We start from the raw sequence: 21,465 nt of genomic DNA on the forward strand, positions 1-21,465 counted from the left end.
ATTTTTCATAAAAGTTTTTGTAAAAACAGTTTATCGAGTCACAAGTTAGTTCTATCAGTTGCCACAATCATGCTTTTAGGTGGAATTTATCTCCAAGAAATTATATACAATTGTACAACTTGATATATATATAAAAGCGAAAAGTAGATACCAACATTTAGTTATATATATATATATATATATATATAGTTCTTTAAAATCCTTCTCCATCTTCTTATTCTTCTTCTTCTTCTTCTTCTTCTTAAAGTTTCTTTTTAACCAAGAATGTCTACATGAACAATCAAAACGATTAATTTGTTAATTAAAACACCTACAATGAAAAACAACAGGAAAAGAACAGAGTGAGAGAACCATTCCAAGCCCAACCCCAAAACTGATGAGGCTTTGAATTAGTTATTTCCAAAAACTTTTTTCGTAACAAATCAAAAGCTTCGTCAGCCTTGGGGTTGAACATGGAATAGTTCTCTCTCACTCTATTTAAGGATGAATAAATAGTAGTGGAAAAATCTTTTACGGATAAAAGTACGATTCAGATGTATTATTATCGGCAAAGAATTGCAGAGAGTTAAGCTAACGAGAGTTGTGTGTGAAGAAAATTGAAATAGACCCCCTTCATTTAACACGAGTTATTAAGTTGTTTTGGGACTAATAAACACAAGTTTAGCAGTAAGTGGAAATAAGATTGAATAATAAGTTTCCGGAGCAGTGGACCAATGGACGAATGATGCCAAACTCCTTCAATAGAGTGTCGAGTTCTTTCAATAGAAAGTGTTAATGCACGAATATAGTGGGTTGATGTATTAAGGATTAATCATGATTTGGGTACTAAGAATTACCTTGAGGTTCTATTATATGGAAAATCTCCACTAGTGGGAAAAGTTAAGAACGAAGTAAAATATCAAGGAGTTGAGTATTTCTAGTCGATGTTTTTCTTATGCAATTGTCCTGAAAACCAAAAGAATGATTTTTATCAACTAGAATAAATTTTGGAAGTTGAAGTTATCTCCGAGGAGATCAAAAGTGAAATTGTCAAGTATATTTTAATATGCAAAAGATGTGAATGTGGAGATCGTGTAAAGAACACCTTGCGAGAACAACTATATCGTATATGTTTAAGGAAATGAGCAATACTTGAAAATAGTCTGCTAATGATATGGGTCCGAGTCCGAAGCAGCAAGCAGAATAAATTTAGTTTCTCTGATCGTAATGTGGAACAATGAGAAATTTTACAGTATCGTTAGACCAGTACGCCTAACCGAAGTAAATTGATAAATCAGAGTAGCGCAGCGGGAAAAATAATCAGTAAAGAAGTGATAGAATGCGTAGCAGTTTAAGACTTTGAAATGAGATATTCGTGGGAAAATCTTAAGAGACGAATTAAGGAATTTTCCAAACCACAGAGTTCAGAGATATTAAGAATGTAAGTAGCCGAAGAGGGCGTGGTAAGAGTATGACAAAAGTATTCCTACCTTGTTAAATCACCTTGTTAAATCTAAGAAAAATTGGAATCACCTCTAGTATGTAAACTGGTTAATCGGCTCGGTGATTCAGAAGAGTGAATTAAAGTATAAGCTCAATTAGAAAAGAGTTGTATATGAAGCAACAAATATAAATATGGTATCTAGAAGGTTTTACTTTTAACTCGAATGGATATTATGAGATGTCTAGTATAGTAACAAGTATCTGAATGGAAAGATACTACTCAGAATAAGATTGATGATATCCGTACGCACTTTTGGTTCAGTTATTTCAAAGTATGGACCTGAAGTATCAGTTTGGTTAGAGAGGGGTTGTGTCTGAGGCGACATATATGAATGAGGTATCCTGAGGACTTTACCTTAGACTCGGAGTATCGTTTCAAAGATATAAGTATAGTAGCAAGTGACTGAGTGGGAGATACTACCCGGAACAAGAATGGTAATACTGAACACAAATTTCCGTTATGACATTCAGAGGGTTAAATTCGATATTCTGGAGGTGAAGAAAAGAATGTGGTCATACAAGTTGGAAAAATCATATGCAATATACGGTATGAAATTATATCAATAAGTTATAAATATGGAGTTAAAGAAAAGATTGGGATAATATGTTCCCTATACTAACAGTCAAGATAATATTGTTCAAGAATGAAATGTATATTTTGAGAAGATGAGTTCAAGAGAAAATCCATGATTATAGATTCTACTTATTCCGACATGATCAAGGTGTATTTTGATTGATTTAAGAATGTTGAAAGTTTAGTATAGATGAAGCAAAGTCGGATGACTATAGATATATGTCATATATTCAGCTATCAGTTGTACTTCCTCTTGTATTGTGTACTCGTCAGTCAGCGCACTACTACTCAGATAAGAATTATATTTAATGTACTCGTCAGTTAGTACATTTTGTATTTAAATATGACTTATGGATTGTACTCGTCAGTTAGTACTTCCAACATATGTTTGAGGTAGTACCAGATGAAGATATTATATGTATTCAAATACTTATCAGATATATGTATTTGGCCATTGATATTTTATCTGATGTACGAACTTATATTGATGTATATATTCATTTGGTCGAAATTATGTTGTAATTTTAATGTATCCAGTACTAAATTTAACGCACATGCTAAATATTCTAGATAAGTTTAGTATGGGTGTTACAATTTGGTGTAATACCCTGCTTAAATACACTGTCAATTTTGTGTCAGTTATTTTTATCCTTGAGACTTAAGTGAGGGCAAAATGGTAATCTTGCCTTACAAGATATTTTAAAAGGCCAAGACCTCACTTTTCCTTCATTTTCCTCTATGTCTCTCTAGAAACAGATTTTTACTCCCTCCTTCTCCTTTCTCTCTCTCGGCACACTACCATCACCATCAATCCTTCAACTTTTTCCTCCAAAGAAAAATTTAATCCCACATGTAAATGATTCAAAGTAATCCTTGAAACTTCTAAGAATTAGACCAGATTAACCCCTTCATTTTTCTCCCATGTTGGCCGAGCTTCAACCCTTCTTCAACCTTTTATGAGTTTTACAATTTCAGCTTAAAAGTGGCCTTGTATATATGAAAGAGGTGGTTGCTGTAGGTTCCTTGGGTGGCTGGAATTATGAGACATCAAGAGAATTAAGAGCTAAAGATTGGGTGTTTAGATTTTGGTTAAAAGCTAGAGCTAAGTCAGAATGTTTAAGCTTAAGCTGTTTGGACAAGAGATTGAGTTGAAAACTTAAGTTACTACAGGTATGGTTTTAATGTTGTTTTTAGCTTAAGTTGGCTTTCAGAAACGAACTTTTGAAAGAAGAAACTTGGAAAGAAATCAGAACTGAGATAAGCTGAGATTTTAAGGTAAAAGCTGTTTTGGAATTTATGTTAATGTATCTATGATGTTGTGAATGATTAGTTTGAGCTGTAAGGGAATCAAAAGAGATAATTATGGATGCTGCTTGTATAGATTTTGATACTGATTGTGCATTATTGGATTGCTGGTCTATAGTTTTAAAGTTGGCAGAAGCTGAAATGAGGCATAAGCTGCTATGTAGAAGTGCTTAATGGGTGATTAAGCTATCTTGGAAAAGCTGATGGAAGTGATTTTGGGGAATTGGTGATGGCAGATGTTGTAAGCTGTTGTGCCTTGGTTCTGTGATATATATGCAGGTATGGATGTCAAGAACATTTATGGGTAAGGATTCGGAGCCGAATCAGAAGAAGTTTGGTGAAACCCGTAATTGGGACAGGGCTCTACTAAAACGGTAAGAACTCTCTCCCTGTAACTCGGAATCAAGTGGTTTTTGATGCTATGGTTAGCTAACGAAATTACGGACATTTTGATACCGGTTTCGCTGATTTTGGTCAAGTATTGAATCCTGGAGATGGTTTTGAAGTACGAGGACTGAAGTGGGTTTTGTGCTGAACCGTGAATTTAAGTTGTTTTGATGTTGGCTGAAGAGCGGAAGCACTAAGTTGTTATGCAGCAGTTTCAGAAGTGATTAAGGTGAGTTCCTAGTAGTTAGTTTTCCCACCTTTGGAATTTTAGCTTATATAACTATTTTGTGAGATAACACTTAGTTAGAATAAATGTATATATGTACTAGTATTACCCCTTGCCGTTAATGTGTATTTCTATGTTAGGATTGATGTTGGAAAAATGTTTTAAGGATAAGCAATCAGTTTCATGTCACTGAACCTTGGCAATTTTGAAAACTCAAACTTATACAACCGTGTTTGTTTGCTTAAAAATCCGTTTCAAATATGGCTGGGCTGCACAACAAATAGTTGCTTATCATGTGGAATTAGTTATGTGACCAAAGTTTGAAACACTTGCTTCTTCCAAAACAACCTGTTTCAACATGACAACATAAAAATTTGGTTTCTTATCACATGATTTTGTTTGTTATATGGCCAACCTTAAATCACTTGTTTTCAATAAGGTGCCACGTGATTTTATGGTCATGCGGTTGAAGCTTAAATCAATTGTTAGTTTAATTTGTGCAATAAGATGCCATATGATTTTCCAACATGAGTTCTAATATATGAAAGCCATACATTGACAAGAGAGATAAATTAAGAATAGTTTATATATGAAAAAGCAAAATGGGTAGATTACTGACCCGACCGGAAGGTTAACATTCAGAAACATAGTTATTTTTGACACTATTCAGTTAGAGACGAGAATTTAATCTCTTTATCAATTATGACATTAATGATTTATAAGTTGTGGCTTTTGCTATCCTCGCCAGTTAGGATACAAAAGGTTCCCGCCAGTTGGAACGGGCACTATCCGTGAGGATGACCCCACAATAATCAGAGGAGTCCGGTATCCCCGTCAGTTGGGTTCCCGCCAGTTGGAAATATTTATATATATACCGGTTAGCAGAGGGATAAATTCCGGGGTTACTCCACCTGGGTTTATCCGTAAAATCAACTCAGATAATATTGTTTGTTCAACGCTAACATTTCTAACATAATATGACAGACATTATGACTATAATTATAGTATGATTTCAACATTAGTATCAGGATTGTATCAGTATTTCAGATAGCGATACTAGTTATCCCCCGATCGCTCATTTATGCACGACAAAACTGTATAAACCCAAAAAGGGTTGAGATTAGAGACAGATGGCGATCCTAGGTTCCCTGAGATTGCCTACAGCCTAGGATAGGTGGAACTCACTGAGACATTATGTCTCACCCCAATCCATTTATTTATTTTACAGATTAACAGGTTGCTCGAATCAAGAGGAGGTAGATACGCAGTCGAAGGGATTATCGTTAAGAGCTCGTTTTCGTACCAGATGAAGATATTATATGTATTCAAATACTTATCAGATATATGTATTTGGCCATTGATATTTTATCTGATGTACGAACTTATATTGATGTATATATTCATTTGGTCGAAATTATGTTGTAATTTTAATGTATCCAGTACTAAATTTAACGCACATGCTAAATATTCTAGATAAGTTTAGTATGGGTGTTACAATTTGGTATCAGAGCAGGTCGATTCAGATCGTGCCTTGGGTCATTAGAATTCAATAAAATGTAGTGGGACCATTGGGTTCTAGATATTTATTCTAAATGTCATCTCTAGCCGAGCCTGATCAACTCAGACTAGTATATGACAGTTAGAACAAATGTCTGAGAGCTGAAAAGGACCTCGGAGGAATGAAGCGTACGAAGGAGGAAGGTCCGGGTGTCAGGTTTTATAATGGATTTTGATAAGGAAGTATTCGACGCCATATGGTGCCTGATAAACTGTGAAGCTGAATATTTGCTGAAGATTTTTCGAGGACATAAGTGAAATGTTAAGATTAAGACGAAGTACTATGATATTTTTGAAGTACCATGGTTGGATTTATTCTATAAGAGAACATAACAGATATCAGAAGTAACGCCTTCTATTTATCTGTTGAATAATGGAGAAAGTTGAAACAGTTTTTACATTCGTTGGAATAAACTTAACGTCAGATACTGTTCCGAGTAGGGACGATCTTATACGAAGTATAGTATGATCATAATTATAAGGCCTCGTTATGTGGGGCATAATCCAAAAATAAAAGGTTATAAAAATTATTCGTAGTATGGGGGCCACTCAAAGGTTGTATTCGTTCAAGACAAGATAAAAGTCGACGAAGTCGATAGAAGTGTTACACTCGTAAACGTATGAGATTTTTCAAGAATTCAGTAAAGGTAAACAAGTAGGAGTAACCTAAGACAATTTATAAAGAGTATGTGGAACAAGGAATTTACTCGAAGGATATTAGACGCATTGGTTAGCTTTACAATCAACTATGTTCGGAATGTGTATAATGTATTCCACAAATCACAGTTAAGAAGGTTATTATCGAACCTTTTCGACATATGAGATTGGAAAACATGTCCTGAAATCAGTTTTAACCTATTAATTCAAGTTAGTTGTATCTATGGCTAAGTAGCCGGAAGACTTTATGTAACAAGGGAAACCGATAATTTAGCCCGGACAGAGACAATCAGTTGGTAACAGACGTATGTGGAAGTCTAAGATCGAAAGTACAGAGGAATTATTTATACTTATTATCAGGTAAACTCTAAATTTCGAGGACGAAATTTTCTTAAGGGGGGTAGAGTGTAATACCCTGCTTAAATACACTGTCAATTTTGTGTCAGTTATTTTTATCCTTGAGACTTAAGTGAGGGCAAAATGGTAATCTTGCCTTACAAGATATTTTAAAAGGCCAAGACCTCACTTTTCCTTCATTTTCCTCTATGTCTCTCTAGAAACAGATTTTTACTCCCTCCTTCTCCTTTCTCTCTCTCGGCACACTACCATCACCATCAATCCTTCAACTTTTTCCTCCAAAGAAAAATTTAATCCCACATGTAAATGATTCAAAGTAATCCTTGAAACTTCTAAGAATTAGACCAGATTAACCCCTTCATTTTTCTCCCATGTTGGCCGAGCTTCAACCCTTCTTCAACCTTTTATGAGTTTTACAATTTCAGCTTAAAAGTGGCCTTGTATATATGAAAGAGGTGGTTGCTGTAGGTTCCTTGGGTGGCTGGAATTATGAGACATCAAGAGAATTAAGAGCTAAAGATTGGGTGTTTAGATTTTGGTTAAAAGCTAGAGCTAAGTCAGAATGTTTAAGCTTAAGCTGTTTGGACAAGAGATTGAGTTGAAAACTTAAGTTACTACAGGTATGGTTTTAATGTTGTTTTTAGCTTAAGTTGGCTTTCAGAAACGAACTTTTGAAAGAAGAAACTTGGAAAGAAATCAGAACTGAGATAAGCTGAGATTTTAAGGTAAAAGCTGTTTTGGAATTTATGTTAATGTATCTATGATGTTGTGAATGATTAGTTTGAGCTGTAAGGGAATCAAAAGAGATAATTATGGATGCTGCTTGTATAGATTTTGATACTGATTGTGCATTATTGGATTGCTGGTCTATAGTTTTAAAGTTGGCAGAAGCTGAAATGAGGCATAAGCTGCTATGTAGAAGTGCTTAATGGGTGATTAAGCTATCTTGGAAAAGCTGATGGAAGTGATTTTGGGGAATTGGTGATGGCAGATGTTGTAAGCTGTTGTGCCTTGGTTCTGTGATATATATGCAGGTATGGATGTCAAGAACATTTATGGGTAAGGATTCGGAGCCGAATCAGAAGAAGTTTGGTGAAACCCGTAATTGGGACAGGGCTCTACTAAAACGGTAAGAACTCTCTCCCTGTAACTCGGAATCAAGTGGTTTTTGATGCTATGGTTAGCTAACGAAATTACGGACATTTTGATACCGGTTTCGCTGATTTTGGTCAAGTATTGAATCCTGGAGATGGTTTTGAAGTACGAGGACTGAAGTGGGTTTTGTGCTGAACCGTGAATTTAAGTTGTTTTGATGTTGGCTGAAGAGCGGAAGCACTAAGTTGTTATGCAGCAGTTTCAGAAGTGATTAAGGTGAGTTCCTAGTAGTTAGTTTTCCCACCTTTGGAATTTTAGCTTATATAACAATTTTGTGAGATAACACTTAGTTAGAATAAATGTATATATGTACTAGTATTACCCCTTGCCGTTAATGTGTATTTCTATGTTAGGATTGATGTTGGAAAAATGTTTTAAGGATAAGCAATCAGTTTCATGTCACTGAACCTTGGCAATTTTGAAAACTCAAACTTATACAACCGTGTTTGTTTGCTTAAAAATCCGTTTCAAATATGGCTGGGCTGCACAACAAATAGTTGCTTATCATGTGGAATTAGTTATGTGACCAAAGTTTGAAACACTTGCTTCTTCCAAAACAACCTGTTTCAACATGACAACATAAAAATTTGGTTTCTTATCACATGATTTTGTTTGTTATATGGCCAACCTTAAATCACTTGTTTTCAATAAGGTGCCACGTGATTTTATGGTCATGCGGTTGAAGCTTAAATCAATTGTTAGTTTAATTTGTGCAATAAGATGCCATATGATTTTCCAACATGAGTTCTAATATATGAAAGCCATACATTGACAAGAGAGATAAATTAAGAATAGTTTATATATGAAAAAGCAAAATGGGTAGATTACTGACCCGACCGGAAGGTTAACATTCAGAAACATAGTTATTTTTGACACTATTCAGTTAGAGACGAGAATTTAATCTCTTTATCAATTATGACATTAATGATTTATAAGTTGTGGCTTTTGCTATCCTCGCCAGTTAGGATACAAAAGGTTCCCGCCAGTTGGAACGGGCACTATCCGTGAGGATGACCCCACAATAATCAGAGGAGTCCGGTATCCCCGTCAGTTGGGTTCCCGCCAGTTGGAAATATTTATATATATACCGGTTAGCAGAGGGATAAATTCCGGGGTTACTCCACCTGGGTTTATCCGTAAAATCAACTCAGATAATATTGTTTGTTCAACGCTAACATTTCTAACATAATATGACAGACATTATGACTATAATTATAGTATGATTTCAACATTAGTATCAGGATTGTATCAGTATTTCAGATAGCGATACTAGTTATCCCCCGATCGCTCATTTATGCACGACAAAACTGTATAAACCCAAAAAGGGTTGAGATTAGAGACAGATGGCGATCCTAGGTTCCCTGAGATTGCCTACAGCCTAGGATAGGTGGAACTCACTGAGACATTATGTCTCACCCCAATCCATTTATTTATTTTACAGATTAACAGGTTGCTCGAATCAAGAGGAGGTAGATACGTAGTCGAAGGGATTATCGTTAAGAGCTCGTTTTCGTACCAGATGAAGATATTATATGTATTCAAATACTTATCAGATATATGTATTTGGCCATTGATATTTTATCTGATGTACGAACTTATATTGATGTATATATTCATTTGGTCGAAATTATGTTGTAATTTTAATGTATCCAGTACTAAATTTAACGCACATGCTAAATATTCTAGATAAGTTTAGTATGGGTGTTACAATTTGGTATCAGAGCAGGTCGATTCAGATCGTGCCTTGGGTCATTAGAATTCAATAAAATGTAGTGGGACCATTGGGTTCTAGATATTTATTCTAAATGTCATCTCTAGCCGAGCCTGATCAACTCAGACTAGTATATGACAGTTAGAACAAATGTCTGAGAGCTGAAAAGGACCTCGGAGGAATGAAGCGTACGAAGGAGGAAGGTCCGGGTGTCAGGTTTTATAATGGATTTTGATAAGGAAGTATTCGACGCCATATGGTGCCTGATAAACTGTGAAGCTGAATATTTGCTGAAGATTTTTCGAGGACATAAGTGAAATGTTAAGATTAAGACGAAGTACTATGATATTTTTGAAGTACCATGGTTGGATTTATTCTATAAGAGAACATAACAGATATCAGAAGTAACGCCTTCTATTTATCTGTTGAATAATGGAGAAAGTTGAAACAGTTTTTACATTCGTTGGAATAAACTTAACGTCAGATACTGTTCCGAGTAGGGACGATCTTATACGAAGTATAGTATGATCATAATTATAAGGCCTCGTTATGTGGGGCATAATCCAAAAATAAAAGGTTATAAAAATTATTCGTAGTATGGGGGCCACTCAAAGGTTGTATTCGTTCAAGACAAGATAAAAGTCGACGAAGTCGATAGAAGTGTTACACTCGTAAACGTATGAGATTTTTCAAGAATTCAGTAAAGGTAAACAAGTAGGAGTAACCTAAGACAATTTATAAAGAGTATGTGGAACAAGGAATTTACTCGAAGGATATTAGACGCATTGGTTAGCTTTACAATCAACTATGTTCGGAATGTGTATAATGTATTCCACAAATCACAGTTAAGAAGGTTATTATCGAACCTTTTCGACATATGAGATTGGAAAACATGTCCTGAAATCAGTTTTAACCTATTAATTCAAGTTAGTTGTATCTATGGCTAAGTAGCCGGAAGACTTTATGTAACAAGGGAAACCGATAATTTAGCCCGGACAGAGACAATCAGTTGGTAACAGACGTATGTGGAAGTCTAAGATCGAAAGTACAGAGGAATTATTTATACTTATTATCAGGTAAACTCTAAATTTCGAGGACGAAATTTTCTTAAGGGGGGTAGAGTGTAATACCCTGCTTAAATACACTGTCAATTTTGTGTCAGTTATTTTTATCCTTGAGACTTAAGTGAGGGCAAAATGGTAATCTTGCCTTACAAGATATTTTAAAAGGCCAAGACCTCACTTTTCCTTCATTTTCCTCTATGTCTCTCTAGAAACAGATTTTTACTCCCTCCTTCTCCTTTCTCTCTCTCGGCACACTACCATCACCATCAATCCTTCAACTTTTTCCTCCAAAGAAAAATTTAATCCCACATGTAAATGATTCAAAGTAATCCTTGAAACTTCTAAGAATTAGACCAGATTAACCCCTTCATTTTTCTCCCATGTTGGCCGAGCTTCAACCCTTCTTCAACCTTTTATGAGTTTTACAATTTCAGCTTAAAAGTGGCCTTGTATATATGAAAGAGGTGGTTGCTGTAGGTTCCTTGGGTGGCTGGAATTATGAGACATCAAGAGAATTAAGAGCTAAAGATTGGGTGTTTAGATTTTGGTTAAAAGCTAGAGCTAAGTCAGAATGTTTAAGCTTAAGCTGTTTGGACAAGAGATTGAGTTGAAAACTTAAGTTACTACAGGTATGGTTTTAATGTTGTTTTTAGCTTAAGTTGGCTTTCAGAAACGAACTTTTGAAAGAAGAAACTTGGAAAGAAATCAGAACTGAGATAAGCTGAGATTTTAAGGTAAAAGCTGTTTTGGAATTTATGTTAATGTATCTATGATGTTGTGAATGATTAGTTTGAGCTGTAAGGGAATCAAAAGAGATAATTATGGATGCTGCTTGTATAGATTTTGATACTGATTGTGCATTATTGGATTGCTGGTCTATAGTTTTAAAGTTGGCAGAAGCTGAAATGAGGCATAAGCTGCTATGTAGAAGTGCTTAATGGGTGATTAAGCTATCTTGGAAAAGCTGATGGAAGTGATTTTGGGGAATTGGTGATGGCAGATGTTGTAAGCTGTTGTGCCTTGGTTCTGTGATATATATGCAGGTATGGATGTCAAGAACATTTATGGGTAAGGATTCGGAGCCGAATCAGAAGAAGTTTGGTGAAACCCGTAATTGGGACAGGGCTCTACTAAAACGGTAAGAACTCTCTCCCTGTAACTCGGAATCAAGTGGTTTTTGATGCTATGGTTAGCTAACGAAATTACGGACATTTTGATACCGGTTTCGCTGATTTTGGTCAAGTATTGAATCCTGGAGATGGTTTTGAAGTACGAGGACTGAAGTGGGTTTTGTGCTGAACCGTGAATTTAAGTTGTTTTGATGTTGGCTGAAGAGCGGAAGCACTAAGTTGTTATGCAGCAGTTTCAGAAGTGATTAAGGTGAGTTCCTAGTAGTTAGTTTTCCCACCTTTGGAATTTTAGCTTATATAACAATTTTGTGAGATAACACTTAGTTAGAATAAATGTATATATGTACTAGTATTACCCCTTGCCGTTAATGTGTATTTCTATGTTAGGATTGATGTTGGAAAAATGTTTTAAGGATAAGCAATCAGTTTCATGTCACTGAACCTTGGCAATTTTGAAAACTCAAACTTATACAACCGTGTTTGTTTGCTTAAAAATCCGTTTCAAATATGGCTGGGCTGCACAACAAATAGTTGCTTATCATGTGGAATTAGTTATGTGACCAAAGTTTGAAACACTTGCTTCTTCCAAAACAACCTGTTTCAACATGACAACATAAAAATTTGGTTTCTTATCACATGATTTTGTTTGTTATATGGCCAACCTTAAATCACTTGTTTTCAATAAGGTGCCACGTGATTTTATGGTCATGCGGTTGAAGCTTAAATCAATTGTTAGTTTAATTTGTGCAATAAGATGCCATATGATTTTCCAACATGAGTTCTAATATATGAAAGCCATACATTGACAAGAGAGATAAATTAAGAATAGTTTATATATGAAAAAGCAAAATGGGTAGATTACTGACCCGACCGGAAGGTTAACATTCAGAAACATAGTTATTTTTGACACTATTCAGTTAGAGACGAGAATTTAATCTCTTTATCAATTATGACATTAATGATTTATAAGTTGTGGCTTTTGCTATCCTCGCCAGTTAGGATACAAAAGGTTCCCGCCAGTTGGAACGGGCACTATCCGTGAGGATGACCCCACAATAATCAGAGGAGTCCGGTATCCCCGTCAGTTGGGTTCCCGCCAGTTGGAAATATTTATATATATACCGGTTAGCAGAGGGATAAATTCCGGGGTTACTCCACCTGGGTTTATCCGTAAAATCAACTCAGATAATATTGTTTGTTCAACGCTAACATTTCTAACATAATATGACAGACATTATGACTATAATTATAGTATGATTTCAACATTAGTATCAGGATTGTATCAGTATTTCAGATAGCGATACTAGTTATCCCCCGATCGCTCATTTATGCACGACAAAACTGTATAAACCCAAAAAGGGTTGAGATTAGAGACAGATGGCGATCCTAGGTTCCCTGAGATTGCCTACAGCCTAGGATAGGTGGAACTCACTGAGACATTATGTCTCACCCCAATCCATTTATTTATTTTACAGATTAACAGGTTGCTCGAATCAAGAGGAGGTAGATACGCAGTCGAAGGGATTATCGTTAAGAGCTCGTTTTCGTACCAGATGAAGATATTATATGTATTCAAATACTTATCAGATATATGTATTTGGCCATTGATATTTTATCTGATGTACGAACTTATATTGATGTATATATTCATTTGGTCGAAATTATGTTGTAATTTTAATGTATCCAGTACTAAATTTAACGCACATGCTAAATATTCTAGATAAGTTTAGTATGGGTGTTACAATTTGGTATCAGAGCAGGTCGATTCAGATCGTGCCTTGGGTCATTAGAATTCAATAAAATGTAGTGGGACCATTGGGTTCTAGATATTTATTCTAAATGTCATCTCTAGCCGAGCCTGATCAACTCAGACTAGTATATGACAGTTAGAACAAATGTCTGAGAGCTGAAAAGGACCTCGGAGGAATGAAGCGTACGAAGGAGGAAGGTCCGGGTGTCAGGTTTTATAATGGATTTTGATAAGGAAGTATTCGACGCCATATGGTGCCTGATAAACTGTGAAGCTGAATATTTGCTGAAGATTTTTCGAGGACATAAGTGAAATGTTAAGATTAAGACGAAGTACTATGATATTTTTGAAGTACCATGGTTGGATTTATTCTATAAGAGAACATAACAGATATCAGAAGTAACGCCTTCTATTTATCTGTTGAATAATGGAGAAAGTTGAAACAGTTTTTACATTCGTTGGAATAAACTTAACGTCAGATACTGTTCCGAGTAGGGACGATCTTATACGAAGTATAGTATGATCATAATTATAAGGCCTCGTTATGTGGGGCATAATCCAAAAATAAAAGGTTATAAAAATTATTCGTAGTATGGGGGCCACTCAAAGGTTGTATTCGTTCAAGACAAGATAAAAGTCGACGAAGTCGATAGAAGTGTTACACTCGTAAACGTATGAGATTTTTCAAGAATTCAGTAAAGGTAAACAAGTAGGAGTAACCTAAGACAATTTATAAAGAGTATGTGGAACAAGGAATTTACTCGAAGGATATTAGACGCATTGGTTAGCTTTACAATCAACTATGTTCGGAATGTGTATAATGTATTCCACAAATCACAGTTAAGAAGGTTATTATCGAACCTTTTCGACATATGAGATTGGAAAACATGTCCTGAAATCAGTTTTAACCTATTAATTCAAGTTAGTTGTATCTATGGCTAAGTAGCCGGAAGACTTTATGTAACAAGGGAAACCGATAATTTAGCCCGGACAGAGACAATCAGTTGGTAACAGACGTATGTGGAAGTCTAAGATCGAAAGTACAGAGGAATTATTTATACTTATTATCAGGTAAACTCTAAATTTCGAGGACGAAATTTTCTTAAGGGGGGTAGAGTGTAATACCCTGCTTAAATACACTGTCAATTTTGTGTCAGTTATTTTTATCCTTGAGACTTAAGTGAGGGCAAAATGGTAATCTTGCCTTACAAGATATTTTAAAAGGCCAAGACCTCACTTTTCCTTCATTTTCCTCTATGTCTCTCTAGAAACAGATTTTTACTCCCTCCTTCTCCTTTCTCTCTCTCGGCACACTACCATCACCATCAATCCTTCAACTTTTTCCTCCAAAGAAAAATTTAATCCCACATGTAAATGATTCAAAGTAATCCTTGAAACTTCTAAGAATTAGACCAGATTAACCCCTTCATTTTTCTCCCATGTTGGCCGAGCTTCAACCCTTCTTCAACCTTTTATGAGTTTTACAATTTCAGCTTAAAAGTGGCCTTGTATATATGAAAGAGGTGGTTGCTGTAGGTTCCTTGGGTGGCTGGAATTATGAGACATCAAGAGAATTAAGAGCTAAAGATTGGGTGTTTAGATTTTGGTTAAAAGCTAGAGCTAAGTCAGAATGTTTAAGCTTAAGCTGTTTGGACAAGAGATTGAGTTGAAAACTTAAGTTACTACAGGTATGGTTTTAATGTTGTTTTTAGCTTAAGTTGGCTTTCAGAAACGAACTTTTGAAAGAAGAAACTTGGAAAGAAATCAGAACTGAGATAAGCTGAGATTTTAAGGTAAAAGCTGTTTTGGAATTTATGTTAATGTATCTATGATGTTGTGAATGATTAGTTTGAGCTGTAAGGGAATCAAAAGAGATAATTATGGATGCTGCTTGTATAGATTTTGATACTGATTGTGCATTATTGGATTGCTGGTCTATAGTTTTAAAGTTGGCAGAAGCTGAAATGAGGCATAAGCTGCTATGTAGAAGTGCTTAATGGGTGATTAAGCTATCTTGGAAAAGCTGATGGAAGTGATTTTGGGGAATTGGTGATGGCAGATGTTGTAAGCTGTTGTGCCTTGGTTCTGTGATATATATGCAGGTATGGATGTCAAGAACATTTATGGGTAAGGATTCGGAGCCGAATCAGAAGAAGTTTGGTGAAACCCGTAATTGGGACAGGGCTCTACTAAAACGGTAAGAACTCTCTCCCTGTAACTCGGAATCAAGTGGTTTTTGATGCTATGGTTAGCTAACGAAATTACGGACATTTTGATACCGGTTTCGCTGATTTTGGTCAAGTATTGAATCCTGGAGATGGTTTTGAAGTACGAGGACTGAAGTGGGTTTTGTGCTGAACCGTGAATTTAAGTTGTTTTGATGTTGGCTGAAGAGCGGAAGCACTAAGTTGTTATGCAGCAGTTTCAGAAGTGATTAAGGTGAGTTCCTAGTAGTTAGTTTTCCCACCTTTGGAATTTTAGCTTATATAACAATTTTGTGAGATAACACTTAGTTAGAATAAATGTATATATGTACTAGTATTACCCCTTGCCGTTAATGTGTATTTCTATGTTAGGATTGATGTTGGAAAAATGTTTTAAGGATAAGCAATCAGTTTCATGTCACTGAACCTTGGCAATTTTGAAAACTCAAACTTATACAACCGTGTTTGTTTGCTTAAAAATCCGTTTCAAATATGGCTGGGCTGCACAACAAATAGTTGCTTATCATGTGGAATTAGTTATGTGACCAAAGTTTGAAACACTTGCTTCTTCCAAAACAACCTGTTTCAACATGACAACATAAAAATTTGGTTTCTTATCACATGATTTTGTTTGTTATATGGCCAACCTTAAATCACTTGTTTTCAATAAGGTGCCACGTGATTTTATGGTCATGCGGTTGAAGCTTAAATCAATTGTTAGTTTAATTTGTGCAATAAGATGCCATATGATTTTCCAACATGAGTTCTAATATATGAAAGCCATACATTGACAAGAGAGATAAATTAAGAATAGTTTATATATGAAAAAGCAAAATGGGTAGATTACTGACCCGACCGGAAGGTTAACATTCAGAAACATAGTTATTTTTGACACTATTCAGTTAGAGACGAGAATTTAATCTCTTTATCAATTATGACATTAATGATTTATAAGTTGTGGCTTTTGCTATCCTCGCCAGTTAGGATACAAAAGGTTCCCGCCAGTTGGAACGGGCACTATCCGTGAGGATGACCCCACAATAATCAGAGGAGTCCGGTATCCCCGTCAGTTGGGTTCCCGCCAGTTGGAAATATTTATATATATATACCGGTTAGCAGAGGGATAAATTCCGGGGTTACTCCACCTGGGTTTATCCGTAAAATCAACTCAGATAATATTGTTTGTTCAACGCTAACATTTCTAACATAATATGACAGACATTATGACTATAATTATAGTATGATTTCAACATTAGTATCAGGATTGTATCAGTATTTCAGATAGCGATACTAGTTATCCCCCGATCGCTCATTTATGCACGACAAAACTGTATAAACCCAAAAAGGGTTGAGATTAGAGACAGATGGCGATCCTAGGTTCCCTGAGATTGCCTACAGCCTAGGATAGGTGGAACTCACTGAGACATTATGTCTCACCCCAATCCATTTATTTATTTTACAGATTAACAGGTTGCTCGAATCAAGAGGAGGTAGATACGCAGTCGAAGGGATTATCGTTAAGAGCTCGTTTTCGTACCAGATGAAGATATTTTATGTATTCAAATTATGTTGATGTATATATTCATTTGGTCGAAATTATGTTGTAATTTTAATGTATCCAGTACTAAATTTAACGCACATGCTAAATATTCTAGATAAGTTTAGTATGGGTGTTACAGGTCAGACAGGCATGATAGTTCCCATATTTCCGCTAGTTATTTATAAAAAATGTGTTCCCATTTTACTCGGTAACTCGAGATTTTTTTTTCATATTCCAGAAATTTTGGTTCATCAAACATTATTGCTTATGTGACTCATGAAATTTTACAAAATAAATCATGGGAATGCTTCGGTCATGATAAATAAATTCATATGATATATTAATAAATTAATAACAAGAATTCATCAGCTTATTAATACAAAATAAATAACAATCTATTATGAAACCAACTTGTGTTAAAGGTACTCAATTTTACACGAAGTTAAAATATTACTGAATCTAGTATTGCTTCTAAGATTTTCTTCTTACATTCAGTAATTTTTCATAAAAGTTTTTGTAAAAACAGTTTATCGAGTCACAAGTTAGTTCTATCAGTTGCCACAATCATGCTTTTAGGTGGAATTTATCTCCAAGAAATTATATACAATTGTACAACTTGATATATATATAAAAGCGAAAAGTAGATACCAACATTTAGTTATATATATATATATATATATATATATATATATATATATATATATATATATATATATATAGTTCTTTAAAATCCTTCTCCATCTTCTTATTATTCTTCTTCTCCTTCTTCTTCTTAAAGTTTCTTTTTAACCAAGAATGTCTACATGAACAATCAAAACGATTAATTTGTTAATTAAAACACCTACAATGAAAAACAACAGGAAAAGAACAGAGTGAGAGAACCATTCCAAGCCCAACCCCAAAACTGATGAGGCTTTGAATTAGTTATTTCCAAAAACTTTTTTCGTAACAAATCAAAAGCTTCGTCAGCCTTGGGGTTGAACATGGAATAGTTCTCTCTCACTCTATTTTTTCCTTCTGTTTTTCATCATAGGAGTTTAAATTCACAAATTAAATGTTTTTATTTTTCTTGGACACATACTTGCTTAAGAAGAAGAAGGCAAGGATCGATTCTGAGAACTATATATAATTAGTTATATGCTTGTATCTCCCTTTCTAACATCTAACTTATGCAAGAATTGAGGTGGAATATATTTTTATGATCATTATGATTATATCGAAAAAGGGACTATGGTCTTAAAATATTATTTATTCCGAAGGGACATAAATTATCAAAGGTACTAGGCTCTTAAGACCATTCTTAATTCCCAAGTGACATTATATCTATATGGGTATATGGTCTAAAGAACACTCTTAATTTCGAGGGAAAAGAATGAGATGATGGGAAGAAAACTTCTTCAACACAAATCAAAAAGGGAGAGAGAAGAAAATGGTTAATTTCATGGACAAAAAAAAAAAGGAGATGAAGGGAAGAATGACTCGTGAACACAAGTCATAGAGGGAGAGAGAAGAAAAATATTTGAAGTTTCAGAATACCTTTCAGTGTGTAGAATGCAATATATGTGAGCTCGCTATTTATAGAAGAAATTCACAACTAATATATGAGAAACTTTGGGAACAAGTTAGATCTAGTACAAAAATATCTCAAATTCAGTACAATATATATATATATATATATATATATATATATATATATATTATATATATATATATATATATATATCATATTGAGTACAAAAAATATATTTTGAGTACAAAAATATATTATTGAGTGCCAAAATATATGTCTAATCACATACGAAAATATATTAGATTGCATACGAAAATATATCAGGATGTGTTCCAAAATATTGTAACAAAATTTGGCGACTATGAAAAACTTTCTAATAATGACTAAATTAATTAATTCATTTAAAATTTCCAAATAATAAAATATATATCAACATCCTTCAAAAAAAAATATATATCAACATATATTTTTCGAATAATTTAAGGGTTAAATAAGTTTTTAGTCCCTACAAAATCATAAGTTTTTAAGGTTAGTCCCTATGAAATTTCAATGGTAATTTTAGTCCTCCAAAATTTTTAAGTTTGTAAAAATAGTCTCTATTTTGAAAACATTTTACAAAAATTGGATAATTTTAGTCCTCCAAAATAGTCCCTATAAAATGCAAATAGGGACTAAAAGTTAATAAAAAAATTTAGGGAGGGACTAAAAACATATTTAACCCATAATTTAATCTCGACAAATTTCCACTAAATTTATTATTAATTCTGAAAGGAACAAATTGGAACAATAAAAATAGAATTTGAGGTCTTTTAGAAAAAGTTTCTCAAATTTGTTTTGTTCTTTGAGCATATTTGAAAATGAGTGAAGACATATTCTGGTCCCGGGGAAAGTCATCGACAAAAAATAAGACCAATTTTTGTTCTATTTTTTTTTTCTATTTTTTCTTCAAAATGTGGGTCAAATTTATCCCTTAAAATATACACAAGCTTTAGCGTATTAATAAGAGAGGTCAGACAGGCATGATAGTTCCCATACTTCCGCTAGTTATTTATAAAAAATGGGTTCCCATTTTACTCGGTAACTCGAGATTTTTTTTTCATATTCCAGAAATTTTGGTTCATCAAACATTATTGCTTATGTGACTCATGAAATTTTACAAAATAAATCATGGGAATGCTTCGGTTATGATAAATAAATTCATATGATATATTAATAAATTAATAACAAGAATTCATCAGCTTATTAATACAAAATAAATAACAATCTATTATGAAACCAACTTGTGTTAAAGGTACTCAATTTTACACGAAGTTAAAATATTACTGAATCTAGTATTGCTTTTAAGATTTTCTTCTTACATTCAGTAATTTTTCATAAAAGTTTTTGTAAAAACAGTTTATCGAGTCACAAGTTAGTTCTATCAGTTGCCACAATCATGCTTTTAGGTGGAATTTATCTCCAAGAAATTATATACAATTGTACAACTTGATATATATATATAAAAGCGAAAAGTAGATACCAACATTTAGTTATATATATATATATATATATATATATATATATATATATATATATATATAGTTCTTTAAAATCCTTCTCCATCTTCTTATTCTTCTTCTTCTTCTTCTTCTTAAAGTTTCTTTTTAACCAAGAATGTCTACATGAACAATCAAAACGATTAATTTGTTAATTAAAACACCTACAATGAAAAACAACAGGAAAAGAACAGAGTGAGAGAACCATTCCAAGCCCAACCCCAAAACTGATGAGGCTTTGAATTAGTTATTTCCAAAAACTTTTTTCGTAACAAATCAAAAGCTTCGTCAGCCTTGGGGTTGAACATGGAATAGTTCTCTCTCACTCTATTTTTTCCTTCTGTTTTTCATCATAGGAGTTTAAATTCACAAATTAAATGTTTTTATTTTTCTTGGACACATACTTGCTTAAGAAGAAGAAGGCAAGGATCGATTCTGAGAACTATATATAATTAGTTATATGCTTGTATCTCCCTTTCTAACATCTAACTTATGCAAGAATTGAGGTGGAATATATTTTTATGATCATTATGATTATATCGAAAAAGGGACTATGGTCTTAAAATATTATTTATTCCGAAGGGACATAAATTATCAAAGGTACTAGGCTCTTAAGACCATTCTTAATTCACAAGTGACATTATATCTATATGGGTATATGGTCTAAAGAACACTCTTAATTTCGAGGGAAAAGAATGAGATGAAGGGAAGAAAACTTCTTCAACACAAATCAAAAAGGGAGAGAGAAGAAAATGGTTAATTTCATGGACAAAAAAAAAAAGGAGATGAAGGGAAGAATGACTCGTGAACACAAGTCATAGAGGGAGAGAGAAGAAAAATATTTGAAGTTTCAGAATACCTTTCAGTGTGTAGAATGCAATATATGTGAGCTCGCTATTTATAGAAGAAATTCACAACTAATATATGAGAAACTTTGGGAACAAGTTAGATCTAGTACAAAAATATCTCAAATTCAGTACAATATATATATATATATATATATATATATATATATATATATATATATATATATATATATATATATCATATTGAGTACAAAAAATATATTTTGAGTACAAAAATATATTATTGAGTGCCAAAATATATGTCTAATCACATACGAAAATATATTAGATTGCATACGAAAATATATCAGGATGTGTTCCAAAATATTGTAACAAAATTTGGCGACTATGAAAAACTTTCTAATAATGACTAAATTAATTAATTCATTTAAAATTTCCAAATAATAAAATATATATCAACATCCTTCAAAAAAAAATATATATCAACATATATTTTTCGAATAATTTAAGGGTTA

The 21,465-nt window shown here is 33.7% G+C and overlaps 1 long non-coding RNA gene across 16 annotated transcripts; it reads left to right on the forward strand.

Annotated features, from left to right (window-relative positions):
- Nucleotides 1-2,458: 2,458 nt before the first annotated feature.
- Nucleotides 2,459-17,197, forward strand: LOC146922016 (uncharacterized). Of its 16 annotated transcripts, none has more exons than XR_015012326.1 (7): nucleotides 2,459-3,977; nucleotides 5,203-7,916; nucleotides 9,142-11,209; nucleotides 11,358-11,613; nucleotides 11,719-11,855; nucleotides 13,081-15,794; nucleotides 17,022-17,197. It is a non-coding gene; the product is annotated as an uncharacterized LOC146922016 (long non-coding RNA). The 16 variants fall into 16 exon arrangements; XR_015012327.1 differs by having other exon boundaries at nucleotides 2,459-3,331; nucleotides 3,480-3,735; nucleotides 3,841-3,977; nucleotides 9,142-11,855; XR_015012315.1 differs by having other exon boundaries at nucleotides 9,142-11,855; nucleotides 13,081-15,552; nucleotides 15,658-15,794.
- Nucleotides 17,198-21,465: the final 4,268 nt, after the last annotated feature.

The sequence above is a fragment of the Medicago sativa genome, chromosome 5 (genome assembly GCF_051527215.1).
Source record: "Medicago sativa cultivar Bolivia chromosome 5, Bolivia_mono, whole genome shotgun sequence".
Classification (NCBI taxonomy): Eukaryota; Viridiplantae; Streptophyta; class Magnoliopsida; order Fabales; family Fabaceae; genus Medicago; species Medicago sativa.